Source organism: Papio anubis, unplaced genomic scaffold (assembly GCF_008728515.1).
Source record: "Papio anubis isolate 15944 unplaced genomic scaffold, Panubis1.0 scaffold653, whole genome shotgun sequence".
NCBI classification, from domain to species: domain Eukaryota; kingdom Metazoa; phylum Chordata; class Mammalia; order Primates; family Cercopithecidae; genus Papio; species Papio anubis.
The window spans coordinates 28310-34309 of record NW_022166756.1 but is presented as its reverse complement, the minus strand read 5'-3'; positions in this window follow the sequence as shown (position 1 = coordinate 34309).

The window sequence follows — 6000 nt, the reverse complement described above, 5'->3', positions numbered from 1 at the left end:
GAATTGGTTTTTGGCTGAAAAGTTTTTAGGTTTTAACTTTCACCAGTTTCAGTTGAGAAATCATTACACATCTCAGCCCTGCAATTCTCAGAATTTCTGGATAGCCTATATCCCTTTTAACTGTGTTTACAAAGCAGGCAATTCTTTTCTGAGCTTATCTCTTTTTTGGTAGTAAAACCGCCTTTGCAAAAATTGTGACAGTAAGAGAAATCTAACATAACTGGCTTCATCTTGTCTCTAACCTCGCAAGCCAACAGCCCTTGCTCATTCCTGGGCATAGGTCAAGCTACCTGTGGGAAGAATTTAGTTTCTAGTTTAACTTTTAAGCAAAAATACTAATGGCCCCTTCCTCAAACTACCCCTCTTTGTTTGGCGACTGAAACTACCTTTGTAAAAACTAGTGTAAGGCCACAAGATTAGAATTATGAGAGAAGCCTGCATTGTGCTAAGACCTATGCATAGTTAATGATAGAATTATGAGAGAAACCTGCATTGTGCTAAGACCTATGTATAGTTAAATGATAACTAGTCATTATCTACTAACTTTCTTCCTGCTCGGAAGTCGTACAGCTGATGGTCACAAGATTTGAAACTTCCCCAACATCACTATTGTAAAATCTAAGACGGGCATTTGAAATATTTTTCAGATTTTGCATTCTGGCAGAACAACTGATGCCATTTGGACTGGTGACCCCAACCCAGAAACTTAGCCCACAAAGATGGTTTTAAACACCCCTGTGATTTCATCCCCAACGCAGCCAATCAGTATTTCTCATTTCTTAGTCCCTCTGTCTGCAAAACAATCCTTAGAAGCCGTAGCCTCCAAATTCTCAGAGAGGTGTATGTGAGAAGTGTCCCCTGTCCTCCTTAGCTACCTTGTGATAATTAGAATCTCTGCTGCAACAAACCTGCTGTCTCAGTGCATTAGCTTTATCTGTGCAGTGGGCAAGAAAAACACTGGGAAATTATAGCAGTATTTAACCTAGTCAAATTCAGCCAATGACTTACTAACTCATACTTGCAACATTCTGTTTATACAGTTTTTGTCTAAAGTCACAAGTTCATTAGGAAGTTTATTGCAAGCAACTGTTTTACTAAATATTTTGCCACTAAATATGTCAACCTCTAGTTATATTTTTCTTGACACCCACTGAAGCAAGGTATTGAGAGCCAAGTTCCAAAAGAAAGGATTTGTGGCTGAAAGCCCAGTAAATACTGTATATATGTACATGCAGTAGGTAAGATTAAATTGTATTTCAGGTGACAAAGGGAATGGCTTAAAAAAATTTCATTTTTCTTTCATGGATTCAAAATCTCCAGGATAGTTCAGGGGTGGCACAATAACAAAAGGTCCAGGATTCTTCTATTTTGTTTCTTGTTCAATATGGAGATTTTGCCTCAGGGTCCGAGATGGCTATTAGACATCCAATAGTGAGGAACAAAAGCAGAATAAGAGGCATGTTTCCTCACATTTTGTGACACCTCTTGGAAGTCACATGTCTCACTTCTACTTACATCTTATTGACCACTCATTTACTAGCCAAAATATATCCATTGACTTAGTCATTGGCTATACCTATCAGCAATAGAGGCTGTGAAATTTAGAGTTTATTCCAGGGCACTCTGTCCAGCTAAAAACCCGGGATTAAATTACCAAGAAGTTAAAAAATAATAATGAGCATGACCACCAGTCCTTGATAATGTAGTCAGATGGCCAAATAGGAAATATAATTTAAAACCTCAAATCATTCAAAATTAAGAGGCCTTTGTTAATGTTTCATTTTATAATATGGCTTCTCCATGTTGATGGAAGCTGTATTCGAGGCTGAAATTAGAACTTTGTGTTACTAAAATTGCCTCAGCTGCTTGCAACTAGGAATGCAGGACTGTTCCCTCTGGCAGAAGGCAGCAGAGCTCACTTCACATTTGGTAACATCAAACCACTGAGACAGACTGACTGCTTACTGGCCTCCTGGACTATGGTGGACAGCACATTGGCTCAAGTTTGGTCCATTCATATTTTTGTTAACATTAACTTTTTGTCTAGTATTTGGCCTGCCCGCCTTCCATTCCTGCCATTAGCTATACTTCTACTGTGTGCTCTGCTATCTTTAGAGACCATTTCCTTTAAGAAAGAGGGCAAGCTACCTAGACGTAAACCCTGCCCCTTTACAACTGCATATTGGAAGGCTCCATTGGGACCAACCTCAGATAGCTCAGAGTCTCTAAAATTCATGACAGAAGGCCAGGCATGATGACTCATGCCTATAATACCAGCACTTTGGGAGGCCAAGGCAGGCAGATCACTTGAGGTCAGGAGTTCAAGACCAGCCTGACCAACATGATGAAATCCCATCTCTACTAAAAATACAAAATTAGCCAGGTGTGGTGATGGGCACCTGGAATCCCAGCTTACTCTAGAGGCAGAGGAAGGAGAATGACTTGAATTTGGGAGGTGGAAGTTGTAGTGAGCCAAGATCTTGCCACTGTACTCCAGCCTGGGTAACAGAATTAAACTCCATCTCCAAAATTATAAGTAAATAAATAAAATAAAATTCATACCAGCAGAGGGGTGGAGAAAGGTGGTAGAATAGAATGTACTACCAATCATTCCTCCCACAGGAACATCAAATTCAACAACTATCTAGATACAAAAGCACCTTCATAAAAATCAAAAATTGGTGAGCAGTTACAGTACCTGGTTTTAAATTCACATCACTGAAAAAAGCACTGAAGAGTATAGGAATGACAGATGTGTCTTGAATTGAATTGCCAATGCCATTCCTCCCCCATCCCCTCACAGTAGCCATGTGGTGACTAGAAATCTGAGTTTGGGAGAGAGAGTGCAACAATTGTGACGCTTTGCATTGACCTCAGTGCCGCCTCAGCACAGCAGAAAGCAAAACCAGGCTGAAATCAGCCGACACCGCCCATAAAGGAAGCATTAAGACCAGCCCTAGCCAGAAAGAAGTTGCCTATCCCATTGGTCAGAACTTGAGTTCTGGCAAGCCTTGCCATCACAGGCTGCAGTGCTCTGGAGCTCTAAATCAACTTGAAAGGCAGCCTAGGCCATAATGACTACAAGTCCAAATACCGAGCTGGGCTTGGAGCTAGTGGACTTTGGGTGTACATGGCCTACTGAGACACCTGGTGGGGCATGCTTACACCACTCCTCCCCCAATCCCAGACAATACATCTTGTGTCTCCAAAAGAGACCCTTTCCTTCCTCCTGAGGAGAGGGAAGAGTAAAGAGGAATGTGGTCTTGCATCTTGAATATCATCACTACCAAAGCAGGGATAGGGCACAGGACAAAGTCATGAGTCCCCCATTCCAACCTCTAGCTCCCAGACAATATTTCTAGACACACTCTGGGCCAGAAGGGAGCCCACTGCCTTTAAGAGAAGGACCCAGTACTGGCAGGATCCATCACCTGCCAAGCGAAGAGCCCTTGAGCCCTGAATAACAAGCAGCAATTGTTAGGTAGTATAACGTGGGCCTTGGGTGAGACTCTGAGATGTGTTGGCTTCAAGTGAGACCCAGCACATTCTCAGTTGGGGTGGCTACAATGAGAGACTACATCTGCTTGAGAAAAGCAGAGGGAGAAGTGAAGACTTTGTTTTGCATCTTAGGTACCACTTTGGCCACAGTGGGGTTGAGCACTAAACAGGCTCTTGAGGTCCCTGATTCCAGACCTTGGCTCATGGACAGCATTTCTGGACCTGTTTTAGGACAGAGGGAGAGCCCACTGCCTTGAAAGGTGAATCCCGGACCTAGCAGCATTCAGCAGAAGCTGACTGAAGAGCCCTAAGACCTGAAGGGAACATTGGCAGGAGCCCGATAATATTCCCAGTGGGCCCATCATGGTGGTAACCATGAGGTGAGCCTCCTCTGCCTATGGAAAGGAAAGGGGAGAGTGAGAAGAATCATGTCTTTGTGGTTTGAGGGCAAGCTCAGAGAAAGAGACTGAGACTTCATTTGTTTGAGAGGAAGTAAGGGAAGAGAACAAGCCTCATAAGGGTAGATCTAAGAGTTATTGGCCTTAAAGAAGAGGTAGAGAAAGAAATAGGGGCAGAAAGTTTGTTCAAAGGAATAACATCAGAGAACTTCCTGAACCCTGGTAATCCAGATAATTTTTTTGAATCTTATCCCAGACTGTGAGGGTGGTACCACTATGAGTTTGCAAGAAGCACAGCATTACTAGGCTTGGGGTGGCCCCTGATACAGATACGACTTAGATCACAACACTCAAGTCCATTCAAATACCTGGAAAGCCTTTCCAAGAGAGATGGGTACAAACAAGCCCAGACTGGGACGACTACCATAAATTCCTAACTCTTCAATGTCTAGACACTGAAGAACATCAATAAGCATCAACACCATTCAGGAAAATATGATATCACCAAATGAATTAAATAGGGCACCAGAGACAAATCCTAGAGAAACAGAAATATGTGAACTTTCAGACAGAGAATTCAAAATATTTGTTTTGAGGATGCTCAAAGAAATTCAAAATAACACAGAAAAAGAATTCAGGCAAATAAATGCAACAAATGAATTGAAATAATTAAAAAGAATCAGGAAGAAATTCTACAGTTGTAAAATGCAAGTGGCATACTGAATTCATTAGAGGCTCTTAATAGCATAACTGATCAAGTAGAAGACAGAATTAGTGATCTTGAAGACAGGTTGTTGAAAATACACAGAGGAGACAAAATAAACAATGAAGCATACCTATAAGATCTACAAAATAGCCTCCAAAGGGCAAATCTAAGAGTTATTATTGGCCTTAAAGAGGAGATAAATAAAAAGATGGAGTAGCAAGTTTATTCAAAGGGATAATATCAGAGAACTTCTCAAACTTAGATAAAGATATTAATAGCCAAGTACAAAAAGGTTATAGAACACCAGGCAGATTTAACTCAAAGAAGACTACTTCAAGGCATTTAATAATCAAGGTCCCAAAGGTTGAGGATAAAGAAATGATCCCAAAAGCAGTACGGGAAAAGAAATAACATACAATGGTGATCCAGTATGTCTGGCAGCAGACTTTTCAATGGAAACCTTACAGGACAGGAGGGGAGTGGCATAACATAAAGTGCTGAAGGAAGAACATACTGTAGAACTGTACATCTGATAAAAATATTCTTCAAACATGAAGGACAAATGAAGACTTTCAGACAAAATCTGAGGGATATTGTTAACACCAGACGTGTCCTACAAGAAATGCTAAAGGATGTACTTCAATCACAAAGGATGTTAATGAGCTATAAGACATTATTTAAAGATACAAAACTCACTAGCAAAACACAAAAACATAGAATATTATAAATAATATTGTAGTAATTATTAAGTAGAAAGGCTAAAAGATTAACCAGTCAAAAATAATAACTTTCAAGACACACACAATACAACAGAAACAAGAAGTTAAAGGGTAGGAAAACAAAGTTAAACTGTAGAGTTTTTATTAGTTTTTCTTTTTGCTTATTAGTTTGTTTATGAGAGTAGTGTTAAATTGTCATCAGCTTAAAATAATGGGTTATAAGATAGTATTTGCAAGCCTCATGGTAACCTCAACCAAAAAAAACATACAACAGATACACAAAAATTAAAAAGCAAGAAGCTAAATTATATCACCAAAGAAAGTCGCTTTCACTAAAAGGAAGACCACAAAACAACCAGAAAACAGATAACAAAATGGCAGGAGTAATTCCTTATCAATAATAACATTGAATGTAAATAGACTAAAGTCTCTAATCAAAAGACATGAAATGGGTGAATAGATTAAAATACAAGATCCAATGATCTCTTGATCTCTTGCCTACAAGAAACACACTTTACCTATAAAGGCACACATGGACTAAAAATAGAGGAATGAACAAAGATATTTCATGTCAGTCAAAACCAAAAAGCCAGGAGTAGCCATATTTATATCAGAAAAAATAGATTTCAAGACCAAAACTGTAAGAAGAGACAAAAGAGGTCATTACATGATGGTAAAG